This window comes from Caloenas nicobarica, chromosome 2 (assembly GCF_036013445.1).
Source record: "Caloenas nicobarica isolate bCalNic1 chromosome 2, bCalNic1.hap1, whole genome shotgun sequence".
Taxonomy (NCBI): domain Eukaryota; kingdom Metazoa; phylum Chordata; class Aves; order Columbiformes; family Columbidae; genus Caloenas; species Caloenas nicobarica.
Window position 1 is genome coordinate 142873078 of NC_088246.1, and position 12731 is coordinate 142885808.

Sequence of the window (12731 nt, forward strand, 5' to 3'; positions counted from 1 at the left end):
TAGAAAAAAGTTTAAATAAATACAAGTAGTCATCCATGCCGTCTCTGTCGTGGATTAACCTACCCCGCAGCAGAAATTCAGAACGGGGCCACCTTGCACTCTTCAGGGCGAGGTCAGATGTTCAATTTAAACTGCCTATAAGACAGGTTTCAGCTAAATCTCCAGATCTGAATGTAAGCAAGGGCTTTCATTTCATTATACTGATGGCTATAGGTTATTAATGTCCTTTTCTTGGAATTTACTAAATAGGAGGCGGTACCAGGTTTAACATTTTAAACCACTGTGGCTATTTGCTAAATTAACAATGTCCTTACAATAGCAGTTAAGCTTCCAAAGTAGCTTGCTACACTATTCTGTGGGACTAACTCCCAAAAGGCAAACATTTACCAGAACTTACTCTACAGGCCAGATACCATCAGCACATAAAAGAGTACAGCAGCCCTACAAAAGGCAGCAGCAGGCTTAAAGCAAGGATGGATATAGCACCTCATGGTTAAACAGCAGATGTTATGGGGGAGGAGGATGTAAGCAGACAGTCAGATTAAGTCAAATTGGAAAAATATAACCATGCTATTGAAAACAGAAACTAAAGTAATAAGAAGTTAAATGCATTGTGACTCACTTCATTTTTACAGCTTAGTAAGTCATTTATCTCAAAAGACAAGGATTTCTTGTTAAAAGGAAGGCTAGTAACACTATTATTAAGACTGCCTGACACTTCCCACTGTAACATACTATTTCCAAAGCTGCTTAGAATCTTCTGAAGCAAACTAGGCTGAAAGTTATATACAAAGATCTTCTTCAGCACTCTTATTTCAAGCAAACTACTTAAGCCAGCAACAAAACCCCACACCTAAAAAAAACTATAACGCTTTAATGAAGAAAATTATCTTAGAAAATAAATCCAAAACTTACAGTATTTTCTCAGAATTTGAATTCTGACCTGTGTATCTGGGATGTACATTTTATCAGCCTCTCAGCAACGTGAATATAGCCATGCCTGTAAGTTTTGGGGAACGGGAGAAGGATACATGTTTTTCAGCAAAGAGGAGAAATTTTATCTGCAAAAACCTCTCCTGAACTTGATCCAGCCTCAAACCAAACATAATCTTCTTTTCACTTCCAGGTGCACAATATGCTGCATCGAAGTACCAGAAAATAAAGCTAGAAAGCCGACTTATCCTTTCCAAGATCTCACTACTACATAACAGCAATGTAGAAGATAATCTAACCAAATGTTGAGGGGGCAGGAGAGAAGGGGGCTAGGGGGAAACGAGCAGATGAAAACGAGAATGGGATATAGCCCAATCTTGCTGAGACATGGTTCTGAGCAACATGACCTAGAAGCAGCCCTGCTTTGAGCAGGACCTGGACTCCAATGCCCTTCAAAAGTCTCTTTCAACCCCAACCATGCTGGAATTCTAACAACGGTTGAGGTGGTGCCTGCCAGAAGGGCAACTGAAGTCTGCAGCAAAACAGGAACAGGATGGCTAAACAGAGACTCCTTCACAGAGCGTAGGAAAGAAAAATAGAAGAAAAAAATGGGGATTGCAGAGCAAGGAGACCAACGGTTGTTCAGGGAAATAATCTGGGAATTCCAGCACAAGTAATAGAGACAAAGTATCTCATGAAAAACCCAGGGAGGCAGGAGAACTGGCTGATCAGAAACACTAAAAGAAAATATGCTAACAAGCACAGGATAAAGATACCAGACACTCTACTAAAGTAGAGTAGCTGAACTGGGAAGAAGAGAGGAAGCATCTTCAAGTGACAGGAGAGAAAGACACAGATATCAGATTAGGTATAGAAAAGGATATGAATTTAGATTGGCTAAGATATCTTCCTAACAAAAATCATAACTCAATAGGAATAGGATTTAGAAAAAACAGCGTTAAGTATGCAGAAAGTAAAAGGTACATTGGTGGTGACAAATAAAAAAAAGCAGCAAAAGCAGCTTATACTGTCAAAGCATGCCTTACTCTAGCACTCATCCTCCAAGTCCAAAGACATCCATAAAACTCTGCATAAGCACACAGATCATACTGTCTAGGGTTGATCCCTATAAAGCATGGCAGAGTATTATTAGATACCACTAGCTCAAATAGCAGCGGCCTGCCTAGTGAGTAGCTTCCAAATCTGCTGATATGATTGCAATTATTATTTTTAACAGCTAGGAAACAGCATACAAAGTATATCAGAAATAACTTCACCAACAGAGCAAAGCCCTGGAGTTTGGAATTAAGTGCTGAAGTACACTATGACGGTTTAATTGCATGGCTTTTATCTCTTTCTCTCCTCTAGAATCTTTTCCAGGTTCACACTTATCAGGTCACTACTCAGTATTTTGTTTGTTCTTACTCATCATGCATCCTATTAAAAAACAAAACAAAACCAAAAAACAAACCACCACATCAACAAAACAAACACACACCACCCCCTCCAAAACCCTGTATATAATGCTATGTTATAGTCAAATACCATATTCATGCCACTGATGTAGCATGGTTACCATCCCTTTTAACAGATTCAATATTAAGGCATATGATTAAGAATGAATTTATTCACCAAACTCAGGTGCCTGATCTGAGATAGCCTGAAATAAATTAAATTCTTGGGTATGTCACACAGAAAATTATATATTCAAAGATACCTGCAGTATTGTGTACACACACACCCCCAGCACTCCCCCACCCTAAACCAAGAAATACCACTGATACTACATAGCCAGAATTCTGATGCCTTCATCAGACAAGAAGAAAATATTTTCAGTTTTCTGCTTTATTTGCATTATATTCAAATGAAACAATTGCCCTTGAGACCAGGTTTGTTGCTACCCAACATAGACGGACTCCCTAGTGGGCTGAGTAAATGCATTCTGAGGAATGCTTCTCTGGGGAAAAAACAAAAAAACCCACAGATGTATAATATAATTAAGGACTATAACTTAAGCTAGGCACAAAAGGCGATCAAACTATGGTTACTTCTTCAACCTTAATTCTGGCATTTCTTAACAATTGAGAATTTGACCTGAAACCTTAAAATGACAATAAACTGCATGCAATAGCAGAATCGATTTCACTTTATTGACATGTGCAATCCCTCACATTACAAAACAAGGGCAAATAAGTCAACTAATTGCTGCAGAAGCCACACCTACCTGTTTGTAATATTTCTAGTGCACACATTATCATGGTTTCTGAGAAACAAATTTAAACTATCAGCATCCTAAAGGCATCTTCGTTGACTTTACAGAGTTTTTCATTCTACACACTATTAAAACCTGAGCTATTCTTCAACTACAAGATGCACCGTTTTGCAGAATGCCCATTAGAGAAGTTCAAGTTAATGCAAGTCCATATTGAGTTAGACCATACTTACTCAAAGCCATACTTCAGTCAACTGCTTTGATGACTTGACAGTCATGTAATAATGAAGTTAAATCTAATAACCTCCCCTTTTTGAAGGAAATCAAATCACCAAAGCAAGGTTTTAATCTTCATCACCAAATATTCCAAACCCACTCATATTCAGTTACTAGTTTACAGTAATACTGTAGAAAGCACACATTTCAGAGAGCTGAACTTCAAATGTGATTAGTTCTAACTTCAGGAGGACTGCATTTTAGAGAGCTCCAGTACCTACATTGCTCTTTTACAGATAGAAGCATCAGCCTACTGAGGCTTTCCACAGTGGTGTATTTTTGTTCACTATACTGCCAACTGGAAGCTCCCTCCTTTCAGAGTTCTGACTTGTTCTCTGAATGACTTCTAGCACAACAGAACTATTCTGCCTACTTAGTGGTATGTTGGTATGCATTTCAGGAGGAACACCAACCATATCAAAATATCTATTCATTATTACTTTTACTTTTAATCATCATAGATGAACAAAGGCAAATTTACAGAATGTTTAAGAGAATCTGTCCCACAAATGCAGTATACTGTGGCTTTACATTAGCTGTGCATATGCCATTTTCTGTATAATGGCTTTAAAAGGCATACAGTGCAAAGATCTTCACAGCCTGTGGGATATAATTTCGGTTGAAACTGTGACTTAGAAATTATTTGTTATGCTTAAAACAAAAGGGTAATATTGCATGACCTTTGAGATAAGAAAAAGGATATAGCCCTAAAAAAAAAAAAAAAAAAAAAGGCAGTACCTCACACCTCAGAAGCAAAACAGAAAAAAGCAACAACGAAAACAAAACCATGTCATTGTCTCATATTTTACTCAAACAACATTTCTTGGTCTAGATCCAGCCACGATATTATGTTGAGTAGCGCAGGGTGTAGGAGGTGGGAAGAAACCGTTTTCACTGCTTAATGTTTTAGATTAAAAGCTGAAACACTGCTGGGCAGGACTAAACAGGATGCTTCTACTTCTTAACCCACTCCCCCAGCAAACAACACCTCCTTGCAAAGCTTCAATTCAACAGCAAAAGATAAGTTCATCTGGCACGTCACATACCTTATCTACTAACTAAATTAACACTAAAAAACAGGGGAGCTTGTTCTTCCTTTCCCAAACAGGCAAGCAGCATGTAATCCTAATAAGCTTAATTCTCGCAAGGCATGATCTTTCTCTATCTTTGTTCTCTTTTCATTAGTTAGTTAATTCACTACCTAATTCATCCTGCAATCATCTTTAATTGTTAATAATGGAAAGACTCAGGACTCCTGTGCTGAGCTTACAGTGTTCTATTCTTACCCTGGCTGAATTTCTGCGTGGTGTCAGGTCACACGAAGGCAAAGTCTACTTTCCTGCAGCTCAGCACCACCACCACAAAGTCCAAACAAAAGCATACTGCCACATAAAGGAGAAAAAGGAGGCAACAACAAATAGGAACAGGAAGAGGAAGAAAGGGGGGAAAAAGTAACTAGTCAGGTAGGAACTTAAGAAGGAAAATACTTTTGGTCACCAGGTAAAAAAAACCAAACACCTCAGTCCAAATGGAGACAGCTTAAAACGATAGTGGTGTGAAGTTAGGAGAAACAGTGAGCACAACAGCTTTGCAAGTTTCTTCTCTGCATTGTACCACAAACAAACTTGCACTGACTGCAGAATCCTGCATTTCAGGAAAGCAACAGCCTGGCTTCACAAGCTATAAGCGCTAAAGATCCCTTTGCTTAAAAAGGACCTAGAAGTTTGATACCTCCATCTCTGACCCTGAGTAAAAGGGCTCCTGGTCTCCCAAGATGTATTTTTAGCAGTGCCATATAAAAGGAGGAAAGCTTGATTCCTTTTTTTGAAAATGCAAAGTCAAACAAAAAGTAAGTATCAGATACAGCTTCACAGGTAAAATGAAACTGGGATGGTAACTGCTCTTCTCAGGAAACTGAAATAAGGTCTTCAACTCAGAAAAAAAAAAAAGTAATTTCTAAGGTTTTATTCTATTTGACTTGAGACAGAGGAACACAAAGTTAGAGGCACCACCACCAGGACACACAGTGAAGAAGTCTTTGGTAAAAATTATTTTTCCATACACATTCTAAAAGTCTTTAGCCTTGAACAGACTTCATCTTACAGCCACATTTCTTTTTATTAATCACCATATTAGATTGCTTATTACAGAAACACAAAAGACAGACCTAAAGTAAGACACTACCCAACGGCTGACCAGAAGAAAACGTTTCTCAGCAGGCTTCACCTTTGCCAGCTGGATGGTCTCACTACAACCACTATTTTATTCCTACACAAATGTTATTCCACTATAAAATGTTTGAAGGACAACTGGATGCTCCCTATGTAAAACATTTTGATATGAAGGAGAAAAGCCAAACAGTATGTTGCAACAACCACTCTGACAGCATCTTCACTTACTACATACGCTCCTCACATAGACATTAATACTTACTAAAACATTTAGTGTCAAGATACAATTAGATCTTGATACAAGAAGACCTGCAGCACTGAATATGGGCTGAGCACATGGCCGTCAATTTTCAGGTCATAAAACCACCCAAGCACTCATCAACTATCTCATTTAGACAGAACAAAAGCCTTTTATTTCCTATAAAAGGTATAAATGTTTCTTCCCAAGAGATAGAGTTCCAAATGAGGATACTGCAGAAGATCTGCCAAAACATCCCTCCCCTTGCCCCGTTTCAACTGAAATATACTCTAAGTTCTGTGCACCATGTACTTTCAGCAAAGGAAATGGATGAATGACGCATTTAAGCACGGCACTATCAATCATCTTTTCCTCTGGAATGCAACCATTATGGTGCTAAGAGACACTCTCACTTGACTAAGGGCAGACAGTTAACAAGGCTATTTTATATAAGTACTTAAAAATAAAAACAAAGGTGCAACAACATTAGTGCTGCAATGTCATATCCAAAATACTAGCCAAACAGCACTGGAAAATCCCCATGCCTCGACTAAAACCTTTAGTCCCACCTATACCTTCGTGGTTCAGCAGATCCTCTGAAGTCCACGACCACTTCGCACTCCCTACAAACCATTTCTAGAAAACACGCACAAGGTAAATTTGTCTCACCGGAAGTCATACACAGCACAGCAAACAGTATAGCTGGGACTGTCTTACAGACTAAATATTTTCAGATAAAACCAACTTGATTAACTTGCTGTGGCTGGCAGAATTTGGTTTTATGTGAAAAACCTAATCATTAACTGTGAAAACTAAACCTGACACTTTTATTTATCGAGAATATGCAGGCTCAGTGAAACACAATGAGAACAGAGCAACATGATTCTTACTGCAGACAGTTTTTCTGGAGTTAGTCCTCTTGCTGAAGCAGTTCTTCATTCACTAAATGGAACAACTGAAAGGGACGGCCAGAGGCTCCAATTTAGAATAAGAGCTCTAATCTGCCTTATGGGAGTAGCTAAAGCACCTATGGAAAAATGTTTAACAGTAATTTATCTCAACTATAAATGGAAGCAGAACAGAACTGACATAGTCCCACAATGACAGTTTGTGCTGAACAATAACAGGATACTTGCATTAACAGAGTTGTGCTCTACTTAAGAAGCAAAAACAAGTGACTATACCAAATTGAATCGGTACAAACATTTAGTTCTGCAAGATGCCCTTCAAACATCTTGCTGAAGACATCATTAGGGGATATGCTGGCCTCTGAAGAGAGGAAGTTTTAATGCCTGAGGAAACACCTGTGTATACGTAACTTTTATTTAAGCTCATTTCATTAGGTCTCTTTGCTAAGTTGCTTTAGGTTAAACCAACTTATATCAGCTTTCCAGACTGGTGCAATATATCTAGATGTGAACTGAACCTGCTGGAAACTTGACCTTCAGAAAAGAAAAAAAAAAAAAAAAAAAAAAAAATCATCAAACAGCTATTCTCATCCTGTAAATGGCAACTACAGTTGCAGTGTTCTGGCTACCAGTCCAACAAGATACTAATAGTCACACAGGAGATGACTGACTTCAATCCACAGTTTTTAAAGCCCGCAGTAATCCTCCCATTGAAAAAAATAGAAGCATTCCCACTTCTTATTCCATGGACACACCTCAAGGTAGGGTTTATTCTATTTAGAAGTGTGCCACAACTTCCATGGAAGTGAAGCAAAACTGACAGTCAAGGCCTTCCTCACTGCCCTTAATGAGGAAAGACCTAAGGGTGGTATCACAAATGACAACTCACAACTCAGCTATGGGGCTTTTTCTCCCTTCTCTGAATTCTACTGTCTTTGAAGAACATTGCTTTGTTTTGGAACCTTGAGTCAGTATCTGCACTATGAGAAAAAAGAAAAAAACCAAAACAAAACAAGTAACCCATGCCAGAGAAGGGCCAGCAATCAAACACAAGGTAAAACACATTTCTGCAGTGCCTGAGAATTGACAGAAATGAAGAAAGAAGACTAAGCTGCCTTACGACTCAGACGAACAAAGTCTCTTATACAAAGTCCCTTCTCATCAACTAGAAAATCTGGGATAACGGGGGGAACATTAGTTTATAGAAGTTTGGTAGAAATTTGCCAATTCATAAATGTCAGCAATAGACCAAATATCTACTTATATAACTTATCACAAAGCACTAAAAAATAAAATTGGTAAAAGAGAGTGCTTGAAGATATCCTTCTGAAGTAACCTTCAAGTAAATACTCAAGAGGGAAGACTGAAATTCCACTCTGAATTCTACTCTTAGTTCAAACTCAGTTGTTTATTTGGACTTTTACTTCTTTCTGAGTTGAAGTAGAACACGCACTATCTGAAATCTAATCTATATACACAACACAAGAAGGTTTCATTTTTCCTTAAAGGTTATTTCACTGAAGATATAAGATGAACTACTGGAAATGAACTAACATTAGACTAAATCACAACTAAAACTTCCATTTCAGAGAATCAGGAAAAAAATAAAGGAAGTATCCTCTTGTGAGAAACTAGGAACATTAAAAAAACCCAACTGTTTTCTAGGTACTGATACAGCCTCTTCCATATTCTTCCTATGTGGAGAAGAAAAAAAAAAAACCACAACACGCCACAAAACCAACACCAAAAACCAACAAAACGAAACACTGCACCAAAAATATATATACTGCAACACTACTAAAAAAAACAGTTTTCTAAGACTCAATGTTACTTTTTACCTTCTTGGTGGAAGTCTACTTCCAGGTGCAATGCGGATGCTTTTTGCAATATAAGATCCGACACCATTCTCAGCATGTTGAAGCTGTGTTACGCACACCGATTCATCCAGCTACACATCTTCCATCAGTTCACATAGAAGGGAGAATGGAAACTTATGGCTAAGGCAAATGCAAAAAGAAGAAAATCTGAAATCAACTTCTTTATAAATAAGCCAGTATTAAAATTAGTATTTTGTAGTCCCTGAAAGAGCATTCACAGATCCTAAGAAAGAATCAGACTGACTCACAACTCAGCTACAAAACAGAAATTACACTAAGAGTAGAGCTTAAAATATGTACCCATCAACTCCTTCTAGTCAGGTATTTAAATTTATTATACTAGGCTGGTATGTGGTGTTTACGTCCAATTCTGAAAACAAATCACAAAGCTAATTATGGATATCTGACCATGGGCCAGGGTAAACTGACCCCATAATGGAGACCACAAGCTTGGCTAAAGGCCATCAGAGGACAGTGGTGCAGAACAGTGTCTTGTACTTTGGAGTTCAAACATCTTCCTTAGCACTTCCAAACCCGGATTCAGAAGTCCTGTGGAAAGATTTAGGCATCCTACTTTGTTTGCCTGGCAAGTGGCAGGGGAGGAATCCTTTAATAAGTGTAAGGATCAAAAAGGCCCAGGCAAACGGGGCGGGGGGGGAAAGAGACTGGTTAGGAAGAACCATCTACCCACTAAACAAATGCAGTCTGAACTTTTTGTCATGGTGAACAGTAGCTAAGTGCTGTTAATTATTAATAGAAAAATAAAGTATACACATTTTCCATCACAAAAGGCTCTACACAACTGCCAAAAGAATTCAAGGGTTTGTGTTCTTTCACAGGTTGGTAATACTCACATAAAACAAGTTTTCCTAATATTAATGCTAACTGGGAATCCCATAGCTAAACGAGTTTTAACAACTCATTTACTAATGGAGAGACCAGGATTTGTAAACACTACAAAGGTAAACGAATACATCTGTGAAGTATCTTACTCGCTCCTGAGCCTCAGCTAGCATAATTAATCAAAATCTGATGATTGCTCTTCGTAAGAAATGTGCCATTTGTCTGGTAGATATAAGCGGAAGGGCAGAAAAGAAAACCACACATACACATTTCAACCCTCTCTTCCATAAATGATGATCTGATGTCCTCAAAGTCAAAAACAGCTGACAACATAAACATAACAGCTAGAATTCAGCATTTTAGAAATGCTGAATTGTGTAAAGCACAGTTGAAACTCTGCAATACTTCAAGAAATATGCATATAGAAGAGTTACGTGTATGTAAGCCTTTTACTGAACTCGTTTCTAAGAGTTGCATTATTGCCATTATGCAAAAGTGGAACTTTCATTTTCATTTACTGGACCTAACAGGTCTAGTTCACATGCAATAAAAAAGTGCTTTCTCGGCTTTCTGAAAGCTTTAAGTACAAACATTTAAACAATGTTTGCACTTAAATAACGGTAAGATTTTAGAAATTGTTAAGTAATGTTACACAGCCATCATTTCTAAGCATGCAAGTGAATTATGTTAGCTGGGCAAAACAGAATTGATACTTGAGTTTGACCTAGATATTAAACTGAAAACCTTATTTTCCAATGAACTTAATAAAAAACATTCCTTCAGATATTGAACTAGGGTTTTTTGGCTACTAAAAAAAACTTTGAAGGAGAAAATTGAATTTAAAAAATGAATTTATTATTAGTTTTGTCTATAGAATTAAATCCTGCAAGATGCCTTTCCCAAACTGCCCCTTGCTTTTTAAAAATAACGTTGTCCTTGATGACAATTTGAGATAAAGCACTAATCAGTAGCAATGCCAACGACAGTATTTTAACAGAAACAAGATTTGCTGTGCTCCTCACAGGCAAATGCTAGCACGTTTCCAGTAAGCGACCACAAGGGCATAAAGGCTTTAAACTTTGGTTTCTCCGCTCAGCAGTAACTGCATTCCACTACTGTACCTTTTGCATAACCCCTAACTCTACTCCACTACTACCCCTTTAGCAAAGCCGCATTTCTTTCAGTGAGAGAGCACTGGAGCAGGAGAGGAAGAGGCAGAGGGACACCTCCCCTTTGACAACCAGCACCTCTTCAGCTCTCTTAGATGCACACTGGCGTTCAGATTGTTATTCGTTTTTCCGTCTTTGCAAGACGCGCCTGCAATAGTTGCGGTCTATATAGTACACTGCCAGATAGAAAACTCCCAGCTCTGCAGAAGGACCTGTGCAAGGATGCTGGCTATCACCACTGCTGGTGTCCCTCACCACCTTCCCAGCCGAGCTGTAATATCCCTAGTCGCTCCAGTACCCCCGCTCCTACGATTCACCGGATCCAGGGTGGGCAACAGAGCACAGAAGAGGCAAAAGCGAAACTCTCAGGGGGCAGACGTGGGAACCCTTCCCCCCAGACTGCGCCGAAGGCCCGGGAGTTGCGTGCACTGCTTCTCCGGTGCCCCGCAAGTTCAAGTGCAAGAGTTTCCACGGCCCGGCCGGCGGCCCGATGCCGCTCCCGGGCGGCGGGAGCGAGGCGCCCGCCGAGGCGCCCCCCGCAGCGCCGCGGCCCACCCGGGCGGGCGGAGGGCGGCGGCACCTCCCCGCACAGCCCCGCCCGCCGAGGCCAAGCGGAACCCACCCGGCGGCTCCCCCGCCACCCAGCTCCTGGGGCGGGGGGGGCGGGCCGGGCCCCCCTCCTCCGCCACGGTTCGGGGCGGGATGGGCCCCTCGCTCCGCCCGGGGGGAGTCGAGGGGAGACAATGGGCACGATGACTTCACCCTCCAGCAATGTGAGGAGCAGCGGCGGACGCCGCCGACTTCCCCCGGGGCCCCGGGAGACCCCTGGGCCGCGGCTCCCCCGGCCGCAGCGGGGACCCACCCGGGCCCTCTCCCACCCGGGCTCAGGCCCCCGCCCAGAGGCGGCTCCGGCTCGAACGCTCCGCTCCACCCCCCCACCCTTCGCCACGCTCAGGGCGGCGGCTGGCGGCTGCCGGCCGAGACCCGAGACGGGAGACGGAGACGCCGCCGCCGGACCCTTCCGCGCCCCCCGCCCCGCCGCGGGCCCACCCCCGGTACCTGCGAGTCGGCCGGAGGAAGCGCCGCCGCTCCGCCCGCCCGGGCCCGGCCCCACGCAGGAAGCGTCTGTGTATGTGTGTGTGAGGAACGGAGGGGGCGGCGCTGCCGCGGCCGGGGCGGGGCGGGGCCCAGCCCGGCTCTGCCCGCGGAGGGAGGGCGGCGCCCGGGCCGTTGGTTTCCGCGACGCGCTGAGCTCACGCGCACAGCGGTGCCGCCTCCTCGCCCGCGGCCGTTGGGGCGGGGCGGGGCTCGCGCTGCCCTCAGCGCACTGCCCCCAGGGCACTGCCCCGGCCGGGGGGCGCTGGGATGCGGGGGCGCCTCCCGGTACCCCCGCTGTCCGCTGTCCGGGGCGCGGGGGTGGCCTGGCCCGGCCTGGTGCGGTCCGGCGCCGGGGGAGCTCGGCGCCGGCAGGGCGAGGGTGGTGTCCGCTCCCCGGTGGCGGTCAGCAGGGTGGGCCGGTGTGCGGAGACTCGCAGCCCTGCCAGGGGCCGCGGCAGCAGCGCAGGGCAATTATTTACCATTCCGCGGACTTCACGCCCATTAAAATGTAAAAGCGCAGGGCGAATAATGAACTGTTGAGGCGTTTCAGTAGGGTCACGTCGCTGAATGCTGATTCACTCGCCCAAACGGCAAAGCACTGATGTCATGCTGTGAAATACGCTCTTCTTCTGGCCCCTCTTCTTGCCGTTTGAAAAAGAACCTGAGGCAGAATTTGCCCAGAAGTCCCCAACCTTCCATCTGCGGCATGACCCTGCTCCCCGCGGTTCGCTGCAGCCACCCCCGGCGCCCGGGCCGCCGGCGCTCGGCAGCTGAGCGCCCCGGGCTGCCGCGGCCCGGCGGCCGCTCTTACCGCCGACCCTCACGGGATTCCCCCTGCGATCCTGCCTCAGCTGCTGCCCGCCCGCACAGCCTGCTCCTGACCTCCGCCTCTGGGCCAGCTCCGAATCCCCCTGGCATATTTTAAGAATTATTTGTCGACATTAATATTACATCGGGTATAAATCGTGTGTCTTTTTTGTTTGTTTGTTTTTCTTTCTCTAGTTAA

General features: G+C 43.1%; 2 protein-coding genes across 4 annotated transcripts in view; both read right to left on the reverse strand.

The window, feature by feature from the left end:
* The window catches only part of RNF19A (ring finger protein 19A, RBR E3 ubiquitin protein ligase), a 62222-nt gene extending 50415 nt beyond the window's left edge, over positions 1-11807 (reverse strand). The window contains exons 1-3 of one of the 3 annotated variants that reach the window (XM_065628825.1): positions 11250-11358; positions 9045-9164; positions 8577-8735 (exon numbers count right to left, since the gene is read on the reverse strand). The gene's annotated coding sequence lies outside the window, so the exon portion shown is untranslated. Of the gene's footprint in view, positions 1-8576; positions 8736-9044; positions 9165-11249; positions 11359-11686 lie in introns of those variants that run through there. The other 2 variants (XM_065628824.1, XM_065628826.1) reach the window with 2 other exon arrangements.
* Positions 1-12731, reverse strand: part of PABPC1 (poly(A) binding protein cytoplasmic 1) — a 338028-nt gene that overhangs the window by 185302 nt on the left and 139995 nt on the right. The window lies entirely within an intron of this gene.